At 37.8% G+C, this 25,094-nt stretch overlaps 1 long non-coding RNA gene across 1 annotated transcript; it reads right to left on the bottom strand.

Moving 5' to 3' along the window:
• Positions 1 to 759: 759 nt before the first annotated feature.
• On the bottom strand, positions 760 to 8,400 carry LOC122467842. The gene is made up of 2 exons (XR_006293092.1): positions 8,298 to 8,400; positions 760 to 1,924 (listed from the first exon to the last, which is right to left on the bottom strand). It is a non-coding gene; the product is annotated as an uncharacterized LOC122467842 (long non-coding RNA).
• Positions 8,401 to 25,094: the final 16,694 nt, after the last annotated feature.

Raw genomic sequence — 25,094 nt, 5'->3', positions numbered from 1 at the left:
CTGGTTAGATAGAAAATATCAGATTTAGAAACTATCACATAAAAAAAAATAGTCCTCTGTTGTTCATAAACAGGTTGAGAAGTTAGTAGAGAAGCCTTGAGTGAGCTGCAGCTTGGCACAGACACCTCCTCTTGTCTTCCAGAAAGCCTTCCCTTGTCAATTTGTGCTCAGGTCGATTCAAAGGACACATTGTACTGGGGCCAACATTCAACATGCTTATGAAAATGCCTCTCCATTCTTTCCTGTTTCCACAGAGGCTTGTATTTAAAATGGCCCTGCTGAGTGTTGGTAAACTCAATTGATAGAGTAGCCAGAACATTAGCATATGTATCTCTCTAGCTCAGGAATGGAAGAAAAGTTGGTTTCTCTTACTTTACTTTTATGTGGTTGCTCAATGAATGAGAGTTTAGACATAAAGCTTCTCCTTCTTTTCCGGCTTATTTTCTTACCAATGATCAAGCTTCTTCTGGTATGCAAATGGGCCATTTAAAAGGCAGAAAACAAAATCCTGTAATTATGTGGAGTAATTTTGACCTTATTACCAGGCTTTTAGTGTATATGTAAAGTCAGAAAAAGAACAAACGTCTCTCAAGACCTGCGCTAGGTAATGGTCAACAATGTTACCAAATACAGAACTTTTCCCCTGCCCATAACCGTAAGAACACCATTGTAGCTGTCCCTGCTCTTCCTCTTGCATGGGGCGTGTTTGTCTGCATTGAGCTTTAGATTCCACACAGCATTGTCCCTGACACTCTCTAATTTCATAATCACAAGTCGGCAAAGTTTATTATCTCCAATTTATAGAGAATAATTCCAAAGTATGAATTGATCTTCAGGGCTTCAGTGAACTTGACTGAAATTCAAGTCTTCTGACTATAGGACTTTGCTGGTGAGTTTCTGAAACAGCTTGTATGCCTAGGAAAGGAGAACTAGCACTGGGTGAAAGACAGATTGTCACCATGTCTTAGGTCCTTTATGTGAGTCACCTTAACACCAATTTGTATACAAAAATTCACAAAGAAATTCAAACTTCACAATTTATGTTTTTACTACCCTAATCATTTTAGCATTCTGTCTACTTTGATAGAATGCACTACATATGTAGGTATGTTGTAAAACTTCTTCCACGTTCTCTTAACCCATCATATTAAAAACCATGCCTTCATACTCCTAGCATTTAACAGTATAATGGGGCTGTTTTAAAAATAATGTATTTTGAGGCTGCATTGATAGAAATACACTATTTGGAATGTACAAGGGGATAGCACCATTCTGTGCTAGGTCGGGTCACATCTCAAACACAACTTTCAGTTCAGCACATTGATAAAATTAATATTGTGTATGTCCAGAGGATCATGCCTCCACCACCGGGAACTAGGGATTTGGGCCTGGGGATGAAAAAATGTAGGGTGAACATGATTGCTGTCTTCACATTTGCAAAGGCTGTCAGGGGAAGACAGATTAGACTCACTCCATGCCGCCCTCCAGGGCTGAACGAGATTCAGTGTGTGGCAGCCACAGGGTGGCTGATTGAGGCTCAATGGAAGGAAGAGTTTTCTAAATTATTAGATCAGTTCACATTGGACTGAGTTGCCTCAAGCTATAGGTTGCTCCCAGGTACCAGAAATGTGCTCACAAAGGCTGAGCCATCCTTTGGCAGAATTGCCAATGCAGGTATTCAAGAACTGGAAAGGGATGTAAGGAAATATCTCAGATACCTTGTATTCCAGATATTCTTGGGTCCTAGGATTCATGGCGAAGCAGCATGCTCAGAGCCTTCTCTCTTGTTTTCAGACCATCGAAACTAGTTTTGTTAAAAACACTTCCACCAACAGGAAAACAGGAATTTGTTGGTTTTGTATATCCCTTTGGGCTTATTCTCAATTCTTCCTTATTTTCTCTCATTTAGGGAGAAGATTTTATTCTGTAGTGGAAATATAGATATCATTGAATTTCTTTTTTTTTAAATTAATTTGTTATTTTGAGAGAGGAAGAGACAATGCAAGTGGTGGAGGGGCAGAGAAAGAGGAGAGCGAGAATCCCAAGCAGGCTTCATGCTGCTAGCACAGAGCCTGATGCAGGGCTTGAACTCATGAAACCACAATATCATGACCTGAGCTGAAACCAAAAGCCAGACACTTAACTGACTGAGCCACTTAGGCACCCCAACATCATTGAATTCCTTATAAACTCCTGAAATTTAAAATAAATTGTCAATGTTTTTCTTTTCTAAAGACTTTGTGTTTTTTAGAGCAGTTTTAGGTTCACAGCAAAATTGAGAGGAAGTACAGAGATTTCCTATATACCTTCTGCCCCTAAATATGCATAGCCCCTCCCATTATCAACATCCCCCACCAGAATGGTACATTTGTTATAATTGATGAACCTACACTGACACGTGATTATCAGCCGAAGTCCACAGCCTACATTAGGGTTCTCTCTTGGTAATGTACATTCAATGGGTTTGGATGAATGTATAATGGCATGCATCAATCATTATATTTTTTCTATATTCATTTTCTGTGAAAGCATGGTATCACTTGGTGGGGGATATTGATGATGGGGGAGGCTATGCATGGATGGGAACAGAGGATATATGAGAAATCTCTGTATCTTCCTCTCAATTTTGCACAAACCTAAAACTTTTATTAAACATGAAGTCTATATTTTTTAAAAGTTTGTGCAAAAGGACCTTGAGCCTGCCACATTTCTGAGAATGTGATTGTACTACTAGTTCATGAGCCCTCTGGTCTTTTTATCGGCAAGAAAGAAAAGGCACATTCAAACTTCATAATTGAGTTGAGTGTAGTATAGAAATGTTTCAAAGATAGGATGGGGCTTAGAAAAATAAATTGTACAGGACCTAGGGTCTAATAACAGTGGGCACAGTTACTACTCTGAAAAAGTAACAGGGAAGAACAGTTTCAAAAGCCCACTGAGGGTCTCTGTGTAGAAAGAATTACTGTCTGGTATAGAGACTAGGCCAGCCCACCATGACCTGGCAGGGGTGGAGCTGAGAGAAAGCTCTCTCATTTTTATTTCTTCCCACCCTCTGTCAACTGCTAGTGCCTCTCATTGGTAGAACCAACTGAAAGCCTGTGGGAAAGGGCACCTGTCAGTGCTGTCCACATGTATCAGCCTTACAGGGCAGAGTAGGATAGGAGAAGAACTCAGAGTGGACATGGAGAGGCCAGAAGGAAATGATCAACACTGTCCTCTCTCATAGCACTCACTGAGTTGGTCATTTCCTATCTGCTGTCTTTGTAGCCTGGAATGTACCTGTTAGCAGAGCCTATTTAATTGACTAAGACTTAGAATTGGCTTTAAAATAAGATTAAAAACAGTCATTGTTTTAAAAGAAATGTTCTATCTTCTGATTATGAGAACTAAGTAATTTAACAATAAATATTTCAGTGTAAACCAAATATTTGGGTTCATTTAAGAAAGGGTTTTATAGTAGGAGATTTATAAAAATCTCATACTTCCCAAAATGCTTTATTGGAATTGAAATGCTCCTTCTCCCAAACTAGCCATGCTTCTTACTGTCTTTTCCTTCCAAAGCCATCTGGTATGGTCTTTGATGGGAAATCTGTGATATACCTTCTAATTTCATTCTAAACATTCATATTCAATACAACAGTGTATCATCATGTTTAGATAATTGAAATATTCAATATTTTTAGCTAGGTTAAATGAAAGGAAGATCATTTAAACATTACTCTTTGTTGTATGGCCTGTAACAACTTGCCAATAGAAGATACACATACTACTTATGGCATATAAAATGCCATAGTGTTGGGGAAATCAATAATGTTATGACTAGAGAAAGAGGGATGGGCTAAATGGTCATCCCAGATTCCACGCACACATTTCCCTCTCTTCATCTATAAGGAATTATCAGAAAGCAAGTGAGTCTGGTATTTAAACATAAATTCATCTGTAATTTGGTGCTTTTCAATGGAGGTTTTCAGAGCTCAATTTCAGTTTCATCTCAAAGTGGAATTTCAGAGTTACTTGACAATAACAGGTTTGCTCTTGAAAAATGAAAGTGGAAAGTGAAGTCTGGACTCCCCACTCCCACTTACCATGTCATAGACTTTCACCTTCTTCCAGAGTGAAGAGCATGCTCAATGTTGATGGAAACACAGTGAGCTACCTTGTGGGAACTACTTTAGTGCAGCTAAATGTTTACTGTAGCAGAAATGTTCAAATCTTGTTGAGAAATTCATAGCACTAAAAGCAAAAGCGTTTCATAGCCTTATAGGTCCAGATATGTTATATCCTGTGAAATCTAATATGAATTTGGACTCCAATAAAATATATGCAAAAGGCCCATATTTTGATCCTGAATTCCTCTAGTTTTTCATATAGGAGAGTTTTCTATGTGATGCATCCAACTGGAGGAACCGATAAGATAATCAAGAACAAAGGTCTGTTGTGCTGCCCCAAGGAGTAGATCCAGATGGTCTCCTGAAGAGAAATTGTCCCCAAACAATTACCATCTTTTGCTTTGGGGACCAGGTAGGAAGGAGGTGTTTAAGCTGAGTATTTGTACATATTCTTTGGAACTGTTTAGATTCTGATGAGGATGCAAGAGGTATTAGAAGTGTCTCAGATATAAAAACTATGGCTAATAAAAGCTAAAAATCAAATCTTCTGTTTAATACTTTGGAATTATTTCTGTTTAAATTTGGTAGAAAAACTATCAAACTATTAGTAGAATTTCTAAAAACTTTGGTGTACATGATGGAAAGACAAAATATATATATATATAATTCATTGCCAGGAATTAGATTTAAGGGTATTAGCAAATTTGTTAACTTGTGGTCTGAGTTTAAAATTAGCAGGTTCTTAAGTAGCACTGCTCAATTACACCATACATATTCTAAGGATATAATAGGACTCCATTTAGGTCATTAATATGTGACTCTCTTAATAATTTACTTTTTGATAAATATTGTCCAAGTGAAATTTTTTTTCAGATTCAACATGTTGCTTTTCCTAGAAAAATACCCAAAGCAGATGACTTTCCTAAGTAAAGCTGAAACTTGTAGAAATTAATCAAAAGGACATCTTTGTTCAAATAATTGGGGTTGGGCAGAGGGAGATCCCAGAACACACTGCATGTTATCCGAACCCTTGCACAAATATATCTTGGGAGACCAAGCTGGCTAGCTTGGTTCTTTTGCAATAGAGTCGGTTTAGAAAGCAACATAAAATCTTCACTATCTCATGTGTATTTAGTACACTTTACAGTGTTTTGGTAATAGAAATATTAGAAGAGTTTGTCAGAGTGTGAAAATGACAAGTGATTACATATAAATTTTGTCTTATGTTTCAGGTGGGAATAGAGGCAAAGAATGGTGTACAGTGGTCATACTTTTTCTTGAATGTTTGTACCATTTAACAAATAAGATCAGAAAGTGCTCTACCTACTGCCTTTTTCCAAAGTTATCCCTCACTGGAAGAAGAAAAAAAAAAGCAATGATATAGTTAGCAATTATCAAGGAGTAAGAAATGATTGCTGTGTTTAGGCCAATGGTAGAATAAAGCATGTTCTTTCAAAATCCTGCAGAAGTCCATAGAGAAGTGAGTGGCAATTGCTAAGCATTATTTGTTCCCAAGATCATATTTTCTTACATGGGTGACCTTGGACAAAACATTAAAACTTCATTATATGTCAAGACACTCACTGCTCTACCATTCCTCAGCAGTTCCCCATCGTTTGAGGATGACGTTGTGACTACTCTGAATGGCATAAAAGATTCTTCACAACCTAACCCTCGGCTGCCTCTTCAGTCTCATGTCCTAACACTCATACATCCCCCCATCACCACAAATGTATCACAATTCATTATTGTAGATCTTAAATGGACTGTGTCTGCAAGCCCCCTTGCCTTCCTTTACTTATTTAATAAATATTTTTGGGGTATATACTGTGTGTCAGACACTGAGCCAAGGGCTAATAATAAATGGTGAGCAAGGCAACGTGATCCAAGGCCTCATGCAATTTATGGTAGAGTGGGGATAACAAAGAAACAGAACACCCCCCCACACACACCACCACCAACAATAAATAAATAAATATAAATAAAATAATTATAGATTGTGATAGGTGCTGGGAAGGGAAAATAAACAGAGGGTTAACATAGAGACAAAAGGGAATGATGACTGTGAGGTGGTGACACTTGGTATGTGCCAGGTGAAGACCTGGGACAAAGACTTCCAGACCAAGAAAAAAACATATACAAGTTCTAAGTATGGAAGATTTTCTAAAGTTCGGTGAATTAATAAAGGCCAGTGTGGCTGGAGTATGGTGTGGAGGACATAGCATGAGGTGAAGGTGAAGAGGTAGCTTCAGATCAAGCAGTCCTATAGCTCATAGCAAGGAGTTTTATTCCAAGTGCAATCAAAAGTTATCGGTTAGATTTAAGCAAAGTTGTAACATGGCTTAATTTATGTTTTAAAAAGATTGTTCTGGCTTTGTGTGATGAATGAATAAAAGAAAGACAATAGAGAAAGTGGGTGGAACAGTTACTTAGGCTATTCTGGCAGACCAAAAAAAAGGGATAATAGCAGATGCATTCAAGAGATATAGGGGGGAAGAATTAGCAATGCAATTGAATTTTTCTGTTTTCTGACTTATTTCTATTACCTTAAAGTCCCAAACCAAGCATCCCCTACAAAACTAAGCTACTTTGAAAACCTCTTAATCCCACAGGGTTAGAGACCCCCTCTTGTTCTCTAAGCAGCCTGTCACATGGCTCTACAATGTGACATACCATAATATTGACTTCCTTGCCTGCCTTCTGTAAGACTGTGAACTATTTTTAGTATAATGGCTGTGTCTTGTCCATTTCTGTATCCTTGGCCTGAGAACAGAGCCCAGTGTGTAAGAGGTGCTCAGTAGATGTCAAATGTGTGTATGAATCTTGCCTTCTAGATTGTTGGATAGCTCTTCACATGACTTGCAACACTGAACGGAAGCCAGATCTAGGCACTTGGGATTGATTCTGATACTGAAAGGATTGTGGAAGAGCTTCTGCATACCAAAGACACCTACATGTATTAGAAGTGACCAACACATCCCAGACAGGAAGCCAAATTGATTTTCCAAAGCCACTTTGGGGGGAAGAGTTCTTGACTAAGGTAGACTTTCTCAAAAGTGTTTTGAGTTCCATTTCTAAACCTTGCTGTGACATTTACAGTTCAGAAAAGCTTGCAGCACATAGCTTACCAGACACTGTCATTTTTGACAAGGAGATTGCATTTATCAGTCGTGTGTCTGGGAACTGTTGGGCAGAATCATAACCAAGCTGTCACCAGGGCCTCCTATTACCTTCAAGCAGATTCATTTTAATTCACCTCCATAAAGATTTAAGTGCCTAACATGAAACTTAAGGTGTTGTGCCTGGCTGTTAAAATAGAGATTGATGTCAGAATATTTCTAAAAGATCTCTATTCATAAGGAACTCACAGCCCTGTGGGGCAAACAACTGAACAGGCATTGCTGTTGAGGACGATAAGAAGTTACAGTGTGTACATATAACATTATATGTATGCACGTAGTAAGAGAAAACATAATAATTTATGTTTTCTTCTGGAAGGAGGAGTAGAATGTATATTTGGTCAAAAGGAGCTTAACTTGAACTGGATTAGTAGTTTACCTGTCTCTCTCTGTCAGCTTCCCAGATGCAGGGAAGCCAAAGGCTTAAAGGCATTGGCTTCAGAGCTAGACTGTCTGGGTTCAAATCAATTACTTTATGACCTGTATAACCTCTACCAAGTTATTCAACAATTATTCACCCCAGCTTACTCAACTGTTAAATGGGATAATAATAGTACATACCCTGTAGTGTTGCTATGAGGATTAACTAAGTTTGTACGTAAGAACATGATAATGTCATTCCAGGCAGTGAAAATAGTATGACCAGAAGCAATGGGTGTCCATGGAATGTCAAGGAATTGCAAATCTCTGTGAACAGAGTATATGGTATATTTGAAGAGGGAGATTGGAGAAGAGATTGGAAACACAGTTTGTGGCCCAGATCCTGAAGTGTTTGTAAAACATGCTAAGAAATTTGGATTTGATGCTATAGGTAATGAGGAGTTGCCAATGGTTTCAAACAAGGAAGTGGTGTGACCAGATCTTTGTCTTAGAAAGACTCTTTTGTCAAGAGTAGAAGGGTTGGACTAGAAAGGGAAAGAATGAAAGGCAGAGAGTCGAAGCAAGTGATTATAGCAGTAATCCATGAGAGATGATTCAAAACCCATAATGAACAATAGGGAATGCTAACCTGCTCAGTTTAAGGTTTCTCAGGTATTTTGACCATAGGATTCTTCTTTCCTTATATAATATTCCAAGAATTCCTCAGGATTCAGTTTGGGAATGTTAGCTTAACACCTGCTAATTAAAAAAAAAAAATTTTTTTTAATTTGCTCCCTTTACATTTTTCTGCATCTCAGATTTGCTATTCCTAGCACCCAGCTGGGAATCATGATCACAGACAGAGATACTTGTACATTATCTGACATGGACAAGTTAGCAGATCAACGAATGAGCAAGTGTTTCATGGAAGCTGAGTTTATGCTGAGATCTTTGGATTTGCACATCAGCCAGTCCTCTGCCATAATGTTCTCTTCCCTTTGCCAGAGAAGCTTTGTGAGGAGAATAGTGTGATAAAAGTTGTATTTGAGGAATATTAATCTGTTGTTGGCCTATTTGGGGTGGTATAATGCCGGGAAGCTTAGAATTCCCTTTCCAATGCATTTGGTGCAGTTCTCTCTGAATATAAAAATAACAAATCCTTAGAATGTGCTAGGTATACTTACCTATAGCAGTAATCCATGAGAGATGATTCAAAACCCAGAATGGGGTATGAACAGTAGGGAATGCTAACCTGCTCAGTTTAAGGTTTCTCAGATTATTTTGACCATAGGATTCTAAGTGCTACATACTTGGACAATACACACACACACACACACACACACACACACACACACACATTTATTCTTCATAATAACCCTATAAGGCAGAACTGATATTTTCCCTATTTTATGGATGTGCTGAGTCACAGAGAAAGCCAAAATCACATAGCTAGTAAAAGGTAAAACAAGGAGTGTCAGTGGCAACAGCTGGTGTGTGAAAGAATGTGTGAGTGAATGAGTGAGGGAGTGAACAGAGTAAAAGAACAAGAGATTATTAGTAAGCATTAGAAAAGTAAGAAGAAATTAAGGACAGTTTAAGGACAACATTAGAAGCCAAAACGGGAAAAGAGACCTCTGGTTAACCTGGGCAGTATTCCAAAGAAATTACTCTTCAAATGAGAGAGTTTGAAGTAGTGGTAGTAAAGAAAAAAAAAGTGAAATTCACTCAAGATTACAGTAAATAGGGCACATTGGGAAAGTTAACACATTTCTCTGCTGTCAAGATCAAGCTCTTGTATTATTATTGGCTTCTATAAGTGGCATTTGAAACAGATACCATTTCAACTGCAAAGAGTTTACTGAGTAAGACCCAAGAAATGTTTTCAATTTGCTGGATTTCGTGACCTCGAGAATAGAAATGGCATCTGTGTATCTAGAAAGAGGTGCAGAATATGTCCTATGGAAGGCTTGCTGACACAGTTCTAAACAAGACATCAGTCCCTACCTGAACCTGTCCATAAGCATGTACCTAGCCCTGTGTTAGGTGTTGTCAGGGACAGAAGCATAAATATTATCAATCAATAAACATTCCCAAAGTATACACTAGGGCTAAATGGATAAGATATAATCCCTAATCGCAAAAACCTCCTAATCAACTAGGAGAGAAATGGTACAAACACAGCGATACATTTAGATGACAGGTTTATAAAGACTCCTGTCCCAATAAAACATACCTAGTAAAGTGTACTATGAAAATAAAGTACAGAGTTATATAATAAGACCAAAACCACAAAATAATTTTAAATAAGAATGGCTCAATAAGGATTCAAGACAGGAGAAGGAATTTCAGGTGGGTCTAGGTTATTAAATAAATGATGAGGAGGAGGAGAAAAATGTTTCAAGAAGGAAAGAGAGCAGCAGTACTTAATTCTGATTACAAATCAGGGACACTGAAATGGTTAAAAATATAATAATCATAATCATAACCATAATGTCTTTGGGCTTCCTCATTGAAGAAAGATTTAACTGACCTTGACTTATGAAATTAATTACCCAAAGCATATAATGCTAACTGCAAACTGTTATTTCTTCTGAAAGCAAGGTCCATTCTTGGATGTTTCTGATTTCACTCTCCCCATCTTTCTACGTTGGGGTTTTGGTCTTCAGAGTCCTATAGACCTTCTCTAACACTTTCAATTCTTGTGTTTCCAAGGTTGGCATCAATAGGCATTATGAGTCATTTGTTCACACAACATAGAAATTCTGCCTTCTTACTAGTTTAGAATTCTGTCCTTCTCTGACCCGTCCTTGACCCCAAAAGAGGCACAGCTGAGCACTTATCCAATTAGGCTCATCCTTATGCTAAAGAGGTATGCCCAGGCCAGTATCATCTACACACTGTACTTTTATATGAGTGCACAGCTCATGTGTCATAGCAGGCAACCTGGTGCTGACATACAGCAAACCCTGATTACCATCAATCTGCTCCCAGAACCATGTACCCAACCATCACAAGATATCACTTTGGGGCTGACATCTTTGGGGCCTAGTCCCAGCCAGGATATGTGAGTCACCTAGGAATGACAGTCTGATCAAAATGCATGATGGATAGGGCCTAACCATCATCCCATCACTCATGAGCAAGGAGGCAAAAATTGTCAAGGTAGGGGTGTCAGGTGTGGGGAAGGTAATTTTTGACAGGTGATTAATGCCAGGAGCTAGCAATCATCCAGGTACTGCCAAGAGAAATGGGCAGTTGTATATATTTTTCTCTATGACAGTGCCTCCCTTCCCCCACTCTTGACCTCTGGTTTTACACTGTTGCAGAAAAGCCTCACAGATGATTTTTTTTTCTTTCCCAAATTCTAAATATTCATGCCACTCAAAATCTAGAGCTCATATACCTTCTACATGCACACCTACCCCAATGTAATTCTAGTTAAGATTTCATAGCCCCATTGTCTTTTGAAAATCAACTGATATCTCCCTAGTTAATGTTACTCTGATGGTTATTAAGGAAGCGATAGGTCAGTCTGCCTTGGGCCAAATCTTGGTTTTGTCTAAGTCCCTGAGAAAATGATTGTACTTGTCTTTGTCTCAGCCTTCTCACCCTATAAAATAAGATTGATTTGAGGATTAAAGGAGGATCTCTCACCTTTATGGTTTATGATAAATGCTTAATAAATACTATGTACTATGGTTACTGTCCCTCTGCTGTGCTTGTTATGTATGAGAAAATTTTCAAAAACTGCATATTTTGTGAAACGTGATACCTGAAGGAGACAGATAAAATGGTCAAGGGTAGAGGGTACTTGGACACTTGAATTAAACCAAAATGAGTGTGGGTCCTTTGAGATAGGAATTAGAACAAAATAGCAAAAGACAGAGAAGAGAAGCCATGCTTGAAACTGCTGAGATCTGGTCCTTCTCTCCACTGAGCCCCAGATAGCGAAACCATCAGCTTATTCAATATGTGGAGGATTCTGTGGAGGTGGTACAGAACCAGAGGTGTTAATTACCCCAGGACTCATTGGTGCAGCAAGTGGTGAGGAGAAATCCCGTCTGAGGTCACAGCAGGAACAGGTGTAGATATGCTGAGCATGAACAGCTTCACCCAGGCTCCAGGCAAGAGACAGAAGCCACACTGGCTATTTTAACAGAGAGAATTTGATATAAAGGTTTGTTAGGTTTTGAAAAACTCAAAAGGCAAAGGAACTCTGAGGTATTACGAAGGTAGCAACTGCAAAGAGCAGCTTCAAGCCCTTTAGTCGAGAGAACCAAGGGGAGAGGCTATAATTATTCCAACTTAGAAGCTTGGAGCCCTGTGGAGCTGAGAGTCAGACCTCTGAGGAGGGGGTGCTACTCAGCTGAAGCCGGGGATTTTGAAAGATGTAATGTGCTGGTTTTTTGAGTATGGGAAAAACTAACAGGATTCAGCTGCTGTTACCAGAATATGGATGCTTACTGGGGTGAAGAAATGAGGCTGAGGGGCCACTGACAAGAACAGGAAACCTATAGGAAGGAAGGAGCAAGTCCCTTCTCTCCACAGCAGTCTTGCAGTCTCCCTCTGGCAACTGCTATTGGACGCACCCAGGAAGGAGCCACTGGCAAAGCAGAAATACGTCGTTTGCACCCTTCCACCCCACAGGGACCCAAAGTAGGGTAGAGAAGGGTGGATGTGGTGCTGAGAAACAGTAACTTACTAACTGGCACACTGTCTATGCCACCCATCCAGATGCAGGATAAACATGCCTACTGTGTGCCAAAGACTAGAGACTAAGATGTACTACGTTACCCTCCAGGGACTCAGGCAAAGGAAGGAGAAAAACAAAACAAAACAAAGAGAATATGACTTGGAAACATGACTAAGAAATGTAAACCAGTGTGGGGGAGACAGGAAGGATGGGAAAGAAACTGCCCAGAGCGGCAAGTTAAAAATGAGATCTGCTGGATGAAGACAAAGAAAGTAGGTAGACACTGATATATGGAAGAAATCAGGAAGGGTCTTATACGCCACATATGGAATTGAGATTTTTTTTTCCTGAAGGCAATGAAAAAATAGTTTTCATCTGATGCAATAGGTTTATGTTTTGATCAAAAAGTTTTTGAAAGTGGTTAGGATGGCAGCAGACTGGTTGGATTTTAAAAATTGCAATAGTCTAGAAATAAATGTTTAATTGAGGTTTTTAAATAATTAATACATTTACAAAATAGAAGTGATATGAAAGGCAGATATTAAGAAATCTCCCCTATAGATAACCATTTTCTTTTTGTTCAACCTTTTGATGTTACTTTATCTAAATACAAGTGAACATGAACATGTATTTCACTTTTTCTCCCTGTCTTGCACAATCTTTTCTCATTTCAAGCAATGCCAGAGTGAGAGTCTCCAAAGTAAGATTTCTGGTTCAGTGGGTAAATGCTTTTGTAATTTTGGTAGACATTGCCAAACGCAGTGAAGATTTTCCTTTTCTACATGTATCATTTTGTACTCCCACCAGCATGACAGGAGAGCCCCTCTTTTCTCACGGTCTGGCCAACAATGTGTGCTGTGAACACTTTTGGAATTTTGGCCATATGGTAGTTGAGAGATAGAATGTCAATGTAGTCTCTCTAAGTGAAATCGTGCTCTTGTTTCATGCTTAGAGACCATTTGTATTTCTTTTCTTCTTTTTCTTTTTTTGGGGGGGGGATCTCTATTTAGATCTTTTAGCTGTTTTTCTTTTGGGTTCTTTGGAAATGTTACTCATTCCCCACCCCCACCCCCCATTTTCTAAGGGTTGCAAATGTTTTTCCCAGTTGCTGATTTCTTTTTGAATTGGCTTCTGGCTTTTGTTTTGTTTGCCATGCAAGACATAGTTTCCTAATCTCGGTTTATGAAAGAATTCACACATCATTCTATAAATACGTTTATTATTTTATTTTTACATTTAAAATATTTCAGTGCAGGGAGCCTGGGTGGCTCAGTCACTTAAGTGTCCAAGTTTGGCACACGTCATGATCTTGCAGTCTGTGAGTTCGAGCCCCACATCAGGCTTGTGCTGGCAGCTTAGAGCCTGGAGCCTGCTTTAGATTCTGTGTCTCCCTCTCTCTCTGTCCCTCCCCTGCTCATACTCTGTCTTTCTCTGTCTCTCTCTCTCTCACTCTCAAAAATAAATAAAATTAAAAAAATTAAAATACTTCAGTACATTCAGAGTTTATACTGATATACAATATGAGGCACAGATAGAATATTATCTTTCCTAAATGGCTACCCAGTGATGCTAATGCCTTTTATTAAAATGTCCATTTTCACCTCACTGATTTGAGATATCATTATTATCATATTTTAAATCTCCCTATATACCTAGGCTTTCTTCTGGAGATTTGTTCCATTCCATTGATCAATTTGTCTCATCCTGAGTCAATACCACACTGTTTTAATTATTGATGCTTTATAATATATAATATATGTTTTAGCTTGGTAAACATCAAGATGCCTCTTTTAGCTATTTTTTTCAGCACTTGGATTTTTCTTTTCAATATATGAAGTTTATTCTCAAATTGGTTTCCATACAACACCCAGTGCTCATCCCAAAACGTGCCCTCCTCAATACCCATCACCCACCTTCCCCTCCCTCCCACCCCCCATCAACCCTCAGTTTGTTCTCAGTTTTTAAGAGTCTCTTATGCTTTGGCTCTCTCCCACTCTAACCTCTTTTTTTTTTTCCTTCCCCTCCCCCATGGGTTTCTGTTAAGTTTCTCAGGATCCACATAAGAGTGAAACCATATGGTATCTGTCTTTCTCTGTATGGCTTATTTCACTTAGCATCACACTCTCCAGTTCCATCCACATTGCTACAAAGGGCCATATTTCATTCTTTCTCATTGCCAAGTAGTATTCCATTGTGTATATAAACCACAGTTTCTTTATCCATTCATCAGTTGATGGACATTTAGGCTCTTTCCATAATTTGGCTATTGTTGAGAGTGCTGCTATAAACATTGGGGTACAAGTGCCCCTATCAGCACTTGGATATTTTAGAGGAGTTTTAGTTTTACAACAAAATTGAAAGGAAGGTCCATAGGTTTCCTATATATCCTCTGCCCTGACACAAACATAGCCTCCACTATCATCAGCATCCCCCACCAGTGTGGTACATTTGTTACAACTGATGGACCTGCATTGATACATCATAATTACCAAGGTCCACATTTACCTTATGGTTCACTCTTGATGTTGTACATTTGGAGAAATGTATAATGACATGTATCCATTACTACAGTATCATACACAGAATTTTCTTTGTCCCACCAAATCCTCTATTTCTTGCCCACCCCACTACCCCTCCTTCTCCTGGCAATCACTGATTTTTTGTATTATTTCTATAGTTTTGCTTTTACCAGAATGTCATATAGTTGGAATCATATAGTAAGTCCCCTTTTCAGATTGGCTTCATTCACTTAGTGATACCCATTTAAGGTTCCTTTATGTATTTTCATGGTTTGATAGTTCATTTCTTTCTAGCACTAAGTAATATTCCTTTGTTGGATATACCACAGTTTATCCATTCACCTACTGAAGGACTTCATGATCATTTCCACGTTTTGGCAGACATCCTTGTGCAGCTATAGAGCTGCTATAAACATCTTTGCCCAGGTTTTTGTGTGGACCTTCAACTCCTTTGGATAATACCAAGGAGGGTAACTGCTGGATAGTATGTTAAGAATTTGTTTAGTTTTGTAAGAAACTACCAAACTATCTTCCAAAGTGACTATTCCATTTTGCATTCCCAAAACCCATGAGTGAGAGTTCCTGTTATCAGTGTTCCAGATTTTGACCATTCTAATAGGTGTTTATAGTGGTTCCTTATTATTGTTTTAATTTTCATTTACCTGATCACCTATGATATGGAACATCTCTTCATGTGCTTATTTTTCATCTACATACCTTCCTTGGTGAGGTGTCTTGTTAATGTCTTTGGCCCATTTTCTAATAGCATTGTTTGTTTTCTTATTTTTGAGTTTTAAGAGATTTTGGTTTTTTTGTTCTTATATTTTTTTGGATAACTGTCCTTTATCAAATATGTCTTTTACAAATATTTACTCCCAGTCTATGACTTGTCTTCTTACTCTCTTAATACTGTCTTTCATAGAGCAGACACTTTTAATTTTAATGAAGTCCAGCTTTACAATTATTTATTTCACAGATCTTATCTTTATTGTTGAATCTATACAGATATCATCATACCCAAAGTCGTGCAGATTTTCTCCTATGTTATCTTCTAGGAGTTTTATAGGTTTGCATTTTATATTTAGGTCTATGACCCATTTCAAGCGAGTTTTAGTGAATGCTGTAAGGTTTGTGTCTACATTCCCTTTTTTGCATGTGGATGTCCAGTTGTTCCAACACCATTTGTTGAAGACACTGCATTTGCTTCATTGTATTGCCTCTGGTTTTTTGTCAAAGATCAGTTGACTATGTTTATGTGGGTCTATTTTTTGGGTCTTTTTCTTCTCTAGATTCAGTGTCTTATGTGTACTTTAAATATTTATTTTGTTATATCCTGCAGTTTAATAGGTTATTTGTGCCTGTCTCCTTATGTCCTGCCCTATGCCACCACCAGCATCATACCCCATTTCACTCTACCACCAACTCTAATTTCAAATACTGGGGCCTGTATCAGCTCACAGAAGAAGCCCAATATTTGCTGCCTTTGTACATTCTTAAGAAATGTGAATTTGAGAACTAATTATAATTAAACCTGCTGAATCTGATTACCTACTCTTCTAAAAGCACAATGAGTGGGTGAAAAGTCTCTAGACTGCAATACTTCGAGGAGTGGCTTAGTCCTACTGTCTCAGATGGCTGGGATGCTTGTCCTCTTCTGGGTGTATTCTAATGGCACTTAGGAATTACCTCTACGTTTAGTCTCAATTTCCATGTACTATATACTAGGGCACTGGGCCCTGGGGAGAAACCTTATAATATAGATCACTTCTCCTTTGTCCAACACTCCTTAAATTAGCCAGATTTTTCTTCTATTCTGCAACCTTTTTCACTGTGGTTACTGAGCCTGCTCCCTCCTTATACATTGACTCCCTTCCAGGTTAGACTCCACTGCACTCCCTTTGGCTCCTGGCTGCTTCCCTGGGCCTCCCTGTCCTCCCAAAGCAGACCTTTGGCTACCAGTTGTCTCACAGCCTCTCTACCTACCTTCTGCCCCATGGGAGATATTGCATTGTTACATCTTTCTCTTTCTCACTCTCTATATCATAAAAGAATTATTTACTTGAATAGAAGCCCCATTCCCCAAGGAGACAGACCAGAAATTTTTTTCTATGGTTCTTCAGGTTTTCTCATTTTCCCTTTAGTAAAGCAGCAGGATCCTGAGGCTGGGTTTTAAACATGTCACTCTCCATATGAGTTTCCCTGGCCCTACTGGCCTCTGTTTTGACTCTTTCTTCTTTTTTTTTTCTTTTTGTTTTCTTCCTTTTTTTTCCTGTTCTTCCTTCATGGCAGAGTAGCAAATATCACTAATATTGTTGCACTTTCCAGCAGCAATACCCTTATTTCTAAGCTTAATGTCTTAATAATAATGGACTTCAATTTTTGATCACCAGCAGTACCAAGATTTTTTCTGGATTTTATGTTCTGTTCTCACCCTCTAGGATTCAGATCTGTTCTGAACTTCACTTTAGAAGATGTAGTTTTCTTTTTATTTTCAATCAACCTAACAGCAATTAAATTAGTTTAGCTGACAAAACCACTTTTGACTGATAGAAACATGGATGAAAGCATAGATGATAGATAGATAGATGGATAGATAGATGGATAGATTCTTTTCTCTAAATCAGAGTTTCTTGACCTTGGGACTGTTGACATTTGGGGCTGGATAATTCTTTATTGTGGAAGGCTGTCCTGTTTATTGCAGGATGTTTAACAGCATCCCTGGCCGTTTTCTATCTGCTAGACAGTAGTCTCCCTCCACCTCCCCAAGTTCTACAACTGAAAATATCTTCAGATATCACCAAAAGTCCTTAGGGGACAAAATCATCCCCCATTGGGAGTCCCTGCTTTAAATCCATTATGTTTCTAATTATTTGTACATAATAATGACAATATTTTATAGTATTTTTAAAGTTAATATACATTGTGTGAATACTGTAGGCCAAGCCAGACTTTCACATATAAATTTATCCTGTGCTTAAAATATCTCTGCAAATTAAGTATAAGGAAACAGAATTTAGAGAAAGTCAAATAGCTAATAAATGGTGAGGCTGTCTTTTAAGCAATTAGCCAATTTCAAAGCTCATGCTTTTTTCAATTATGTCATACATTTTACATCTTGCCTTGTATGACATAGCTGTATCTATCTATGGACATCTTTTCTTTGAGGATGAAGTGCTTTGTTTTCTTTCCTTTTTTTTTTTTCTTTTAGCTCATTAGTTCTAAATCTAAGCATGGTACTTGGCTCATAGCAGATATCAAGGAATATTAGTTGAGCTGAATATCTTTTAGTTTGGTCCGAGAATGAAATATTGCCATACTTTGCACATAATAGGTTTTTAATAAATATTTGCTTAATGAATATGCTACATAGTCTAGGAAAAGTAGGTGGCTTACCTTCTATTGGTTTTCTACATCCTTCTGAACTTTTACAGTGAGGGGTAGGGAAGAGATGGGGATAATTTCAAGATAGGATATGTACTTCTTTTCATCTGTGACTTTAATATAACCTTTCTATTTTTTTTAAAGTTTATTCTTTATTTTGGGAGAGAAAGAGCGTGCGTGCATGTGTGCGGGGGAAGGGGCAGAGAGAGAGGGGGGTGGTGAGAGAATCCTAAGCAGGCTCTGCGCTAACATGGGGCTCATCTCACAAACCAAAAGATCATGACCTGAGCTGAGATCAAGAGTCAGCTTAACTGACTGAGCAACCCCTGTGCTCCAATATAACCTTTCTAAATCTTTTCCTTTCTACTCATTAGTTCTTTCAAATCTGGTCTTGGTCAACAATCCTAATCAGAGTAATGTTGTGTTGTCTTTCCATGGCACCATTTTCTGAGGAAGAAGAGCTGTGTTGCAAGCAGTATTCAATTTATCCTAAGTCTTCAGTGAGGAGAGTAGGGGATATTATGTTTTTCTTTTAAGTAGCCAGAGTTATTTGGAGGCATCAATAACTGACACAGCCAAAGATTATTAAATCAAATTCCTGACTCCTAATCTGTAGTATTACCATTACTAAAGTTAACTTTTTAAGAAATAATAGAAACTTTGCTCTCTTTAACCCCCATGATTTAATCAGCAAACTTGGAATGTTTCCTATGGATATACATTGTGGAAATGAAGAAGAAGACTTTTATTGTGTGCCTACACTATCCTGACTACTCTGACAGTCACTTTAAATTTGTAAGCTCATTTTGGAGTAGGTATTAGCATCTGCAGTTTTAAAAATGAGGCTGAGAGAAATTAAGAAACTTTCCCCAAATCTACAGCTGGAAGTAACAGAAACTGGCATCAAACTGGCTCAGGCTTCAAATTATTTCTAATATTCTACTATTTCTACAATTGTTCTGTTTTAATTAATTTCCACAAACTCTGCTATAAATAAGGAGCAGTCAAAACAAATCTGCACTTAGAAAAGGTTTCCTTAGGTCCCCAAGGTTTTCAAGAGTCAGCCTTCCCACTTTTTCCCACAGAAAAAGTAGAAATGGAGGAGTTTATCTCTGGGTCCACATGTTGTGCAAATGAAGCAAGAGTGTGAGGCATGTTGGTCTGGAGGGGCTAGAAGTGTAAAACGTATGTACTCTTGCCATCTCCCCAAGCCAAGACTGGGACCATTATGTGTATGGAAAGGTTGCTGCTTTGTACTCCAGAGATTGTTGTATTTCTCTAGTAGATGAAGTGATTCCAGGATACTCCACATGGCACTTTGGATTCTTACAGATGAAAGGTGCTATATACATGTCAGGTATTACTATACAGCACTTATAAAAAGTGTTTCCACTTATTGGTGTGGACTCATTGTTGAAAAGCTTAGAGATGATAGTTATTGCTGGTAATAGCAGTCAGAATAGCAGTGTAAATGGCCTTTTTTGCTATAATTTGCTCCATATCTTACTGGGTTTTTTTTGTGTGTTTTTTTTCTCCATAATCCAGGGTGGCCTAGAACAAAAGAGGAAGATATTTGCTGACAAGGCTTAAAAATAGAAGGATGACTGTTTTTCGTATTGTGATCAAGGTCAACAGCAAGGAAGAAATTTACATGAGTGCATCATAAATGAAGGTAGACCACAAGAAGTAGTTTTTAAAATTACTATATGTGACATTATTGCTTTTAAAACTCATAGTCTAAATGTTATTACCTTCTGACAGTGCATCCACTATAATTGGGAATTGTACACATTTTATTGGTAGAAAAGACAATATAATTTAATGTCTTTATATTTAGAAACTAATTTTAAAATATCCTTAGGCAGTCATCTAGGCTCTGCATCATTTTCTTGGCCAATTTTACTACCAACATGTGTCCATTGGCTTCCTATCTATTCTTTAACCATCTATAAGAAGCCACTACAGAGATATGCCCATCACCTTACCCTGGTGTCCCTGAACTCTTCACAGTCAGCTATTGTTCAGTCAAACAAATAGTGCTGTCTTGGGAAGCAAAACATCCCAATTTTTTTTTTAATTTAATTCCCATTTGGCCTCAAATATCCACTTATATATCTACTTTAGTGCCAGGAAAACTTCAAAGTGGCAGAGAAATGAGACTTTCCTTTGTCTTTTCTCTGAGACTTGACAAAACTACTCTTCATATTTATTATGCACTGGCTACAACTTTTGGATCAGAAACCATTGTCATATACACTTGCTTATATAATTCTCAATATTTCTTTTTAAATGTCTTTTATTTTTTCTTTCATTTTTTGAGGGAAGAGGGGAAGAGAGAGAGGGAGAGAGAGAATCTTAAGCAAGCCCCACGCCCAGCTCAAAGCCCAATGCACAGGCTCAGTCTCAATCCCATGAGATCATGAGCTGGGCTGAAGTCAGGAGTTGGGCTCAACTGACTGAGTCACCCAGGCACCCCTCAAAATTTTTTGAATTAGGCATGATTCTTACTTTTCAGAGAAGGAAACTGAATTTGGAAAGGTTAAATGAAATTCCCCAGAGTATACAACCACTAAATCTAGTCAGAATTAGATTTCAAATTCAGGTCTCTTGATTTCAAATTCTAAGAGTTTTCCTTTAGATGAGGGGTTGAGACACTTTCTATAAGGGGTTAGATAGTAAATATTTTCAGCTTTTCAGGTTATAGGATTTCGGTTGCAACTGTTTAGTTTTGCCTGTGTAGAGAGAAAGCAGTCACAGAAAAAAAAAAGGTAAATAAGTGGCTGTGTTCCAATAAAATTTTATTTACAAACCAGGCAGCAGTTGGGCTGTAGTTTGCCAACCTCTGCTTTATAGTATGCTTCTCCTATAATTGTACTCTATTTGTGATTTATTTATGGAATCTCTTCTGATTAAGTTTTCACAAAGTTTATTTATAATAATTAGAAGAGAAAATAATAGTGCTGTCTCCTACCCTAAGCTGCTATGCTGACAAAATTTACTAGTTTAGTAGTCAATTAGTAGAGTAGAAATAGCACTGGACTTAGAGTAAAACACTTGGATTAGAAAATGGGCTCAGGGCATCTGGGTGGCTAAGTCAGTTGAGCAACCTACTCTTGATTTCAGCTCAGGTCATGATTACAGAGGTGTGGGATCCAGCCCCGTGTCAGGTTCTGTGCTGAGCATGGAGCCTCTGCTCCTCTCCCCTGTTCAAGCTCTCTCTCTCTCTCTCTCTCTCTCTCTCTCTCTCAAAAAAAAAAAAAAAAAAAGTAAATGGGCTCCATATAACCTCAAACAGGAATCACTAACTTCTTTAAGACCCAAGCTATTAGGGACATGATTTTAACAGTCATTTCAATTAGCTGAACCTGTTGTGGTCATTGTTTCACAATGTATATAAATCAAACCATTGTGCTGTTTGTCTTAAATTTATAGTGATGTATATCAATTATTTCTAAATAAAACTTGAAAAACTAAGTAAATTAATTACATTTAAAAATTTAAAAAAATCAAGGTTGAAAAAAAAAAACAGTCCTTCCACTGGGTAGCCATAAGGATCAAACGTGGTACATGTGGCAATGACTAAACCAGTACCTGCTGCATACTAAGCCCTCAATAAAGACTTGTCAGATCTCTGGTTTAACATAACTAGAGCTTTTTTTCTTATAATTCTGGGGTTTGGGTTAAGAAATAGCAGCGTATCATTTCATGTATGCTTGTTGAGCCATTAGTTTATTACATCAAAATGGAGTTTGGGGCTAAAAAAAAGACAGCTTTCTATAGAATTCTCGGGTTGTGAATATAACTATATTTTCACTACAATTGGTTTTTCAGCTATTCAGCTTAATCAGAGTTGTGGTAGCCATTGGTCTCCCCTCCCCAAATCCATTCTACTTTCAAATAAATCATCTAGAATTCTGTTAATCTTATTTATCTTGTTGGCAATTGGTTTTGGAATACGCATGTTTCCAGTCCCAGTCATTGAAACAAGAGAATTATTCTGTTTAGAAGCTTCTCAAAAAAGTTTACTCCCTCCTACAAAGGAGACATGAAAAGAGACAGTGCCTTTCACCCTTAACACATCTTTCTCACTGGAGATTTTGTCTGGAATTAATACAGCTAGCTTGAAACCATGAGGGGCCAACTGAGGGCAAAGCTGCCACATAGAAGATGGCAGAGCAGAAGGATGGAAAGAACTGGAACTTTTGATGACCCTGTGGAGCCTCTGAAGCAACCAAGGTAGGAATCTTGTTATGTTAGGTAACAAGATTATCTAAGATATTGTTTAAGCTCATTTGATTGGAGTATTTGATTGCTTGAAGCTATGATATAGCTTCCTATCATATATTGTTCTTTTAAAATTTTTATTTAATGGCTAATGATGAAAATAAGAAATTTTGGGTTGCTGTCTTCTTTCTGCCAGTCTGATTAACTGAATGATTTCCACATAATCATTTTACTTCTATGAGTTTTAGTTTTTTTATTTGTGTAATGGAGTCAAATCAAAGGATTAAACTTCAAATAAATTTACCTGTTCTAATAATCTCTAAATCCATGATAATGCACAAATGCCTCCTTAATTCTTTTTCATACGTGTTTTGGTCTAGATCTGCTCTGTCCTGTATGTTAGCCATTAGCCACATATAGCTAGTCCATATTGAGATGTCCCATACATGTAAAATATGAATAGAGTTTTGAAGATTTGGTATGAAAAAAAGGACTATAAAATATCTCATACATTATTTTTATATAACTTACATGTTGCAATGATATTTTGGATTCATAGGGTTAAATAAAATTTATTATTAAAATTAATTTTACTTCTTTTTTTAGTGCTAAAATCTACTTTTTTTTTTAACTGAAATCTGAAGGAAAGGGCAACAGACTGATAAGTCAGGCGGGGCTCTTATATTGCAGTCTTGAGAAGAATTCCTTCTCTTTCAGGAAATAGGTCTTCAACTGAAGAGTTGGTGCTCCCCCACATTATAGAGGGTAATAGGATTTACTCAAGGTCTACTGATTTAAATATCAATCACACCTAAACAATACCTTCACAGAAACACTGGTGTTTGACCAAATAACTGGTCACCATTGCCTAACCAAGGTGACATGTAAAATCAACCATTACAATTCCCATATTATTTTCCTCTGCTCTAAAATTCGTTTGCCTTCTGTAATTGAAAACATAATATGTTTTTATACTCATCAATAATTTGAGTTGTATTACTCTCTAGTTTCTTATACATTTTGCTCCCCCCCCCCCCCCCCCTTATTGCCAGCAGCATTTATTATGTTAGGAGAAAGATGACAAGACACACAAGCAAAGAAAATACTTTTGAGCTTCAGTAAGATTTGCATCTAGGGTATGATGTTTATTTCACAAACAACAAATCTGAGAAAATAGACAAGTTGGGCTATCTCACTGCAGAGGGGTAAAGAGTGCATGGGGAGGGCAAAGAGAAGACAAATAACTTAAATGTAGGTGGATTCCTAAAAAGCAATCCTGTGTCTCATCCACAGTCTGTTTCCTAGTTGGGGGTTGGGTGCACAATAGAAACTTGAGATAAAATTCAGAATTCAAGAACTCTGGATAACTCCATCTGGATTTTGAGGTAGAGCTCATGAGGATTGCAAGCTCGACAGAAGTTTCCTGCTTGCAGTACAACGTAGACACGATTGAGTAGAAATGCCTGAGACAGTCATGTTCCATGTCAGTGAAGTGCAGGAGATTCAGGTCATTTTTGTCCATCTCCCTCAGTTTGGAGGGACCTGAAAGTGAGCCAGACAAGAGATGCCTCTTGCTAGAAAAGAGAGTGGAAACAGCTGAGATACATATGGACAGATGACAAAAGACCAGATAGGAATGAGGCAGAACATTTTTCCCCTCTGGACATTGTTGTATCCGGATATAATATTATCTGTCATCTAGTATAGACAGATGATTACTGAATAGTTCACAGATTCCAACAACCCTCAACTACTAGACCTACCTTACCTAAGTTGAAAGTGACCATATATCTCCATTTTTCTAGGATCTCCTTGATTTATATTAGTTGCCTCATGCAAAACTCTTAAATAGTGGTTCTTCTCACTAAAGAAATTAAAACTAAAAAACTAAAAATTATGTGGTCACCCAACTAAGCTCTCAAAACTTAGGTGTGATATATGGGAAAAAGTAGAAAGCCTGAACCAGTTGAGATTATGTTTCTTCTACCTGGAAAAATGAGGAGGAAAATGTAAAATAGAAATTAAATTCATTTATGGGGAAAATAAAATTGAGTTTTTGGCAGGCCTGAGAGTATGTGCTGAAATTCACCTTTTCTAATGTAAAAGGCACCTAAAGGAGCTTACATCTTCAAGTCCATTACACTATGCACAAACCATTACTTCAATATGATGGGATATATAATACATTTTATGTATTTAGTTTCTGGCTCAAGTTCTCAGAATGCCTTTATCCTAGCAGCAAATGGAATCCTCACTAATTTATTATAATAAGATGGTAGAAAGCAAGGGATGCTTTATAAAGGGCTTCACCAGCCCAGCTAAGGGGATTTGGACTGTATTTAAAGGAATAAAAGAATGAGATTTGTATTTTAGAGTGTTGGCTTGGGCAACAATGCAGATGATGGACTGGAGGAGGACTAGCCAGAAGGCTTCTGTGGCAATTTTAATGGTAAATAAGTCTGAACTAACAGTGAGGATGCCAGAAAACAGATAGGGAAGCCATTTAAAAAATCATAGAAAAAAATATTTGGACATCAACTTTACACTGGGAATGAGAAACAAAGAGAACATTTGTAGAGGTGGAAAATGAGTTCAGTGTTGGACACATTGTCTTAAGTTTCCTTTGGGA

This window comes from Prionailurus bengalensis, chromosome B3 (genome assembly GCF_016509475.1).
Source record: "Prionailurus bengalensis isolate Pbe53 chromosome B3, Fcat_Pben_1.1_paternal_pri, whole genome shotgun sequence".
NCBI classification, from domain to species: domain Eukaryota; kingdom Metazoa; phylum Chordata; class Mammalia; order Carnivora; family Felidae; genus Prionailurus; species Prionailurus bengalensis.
The sequence above is the reverse complement of the archived record's forward strand: the minus strand, read 5'-3'. Positions and strand labels throughout refer to the sequence as shown.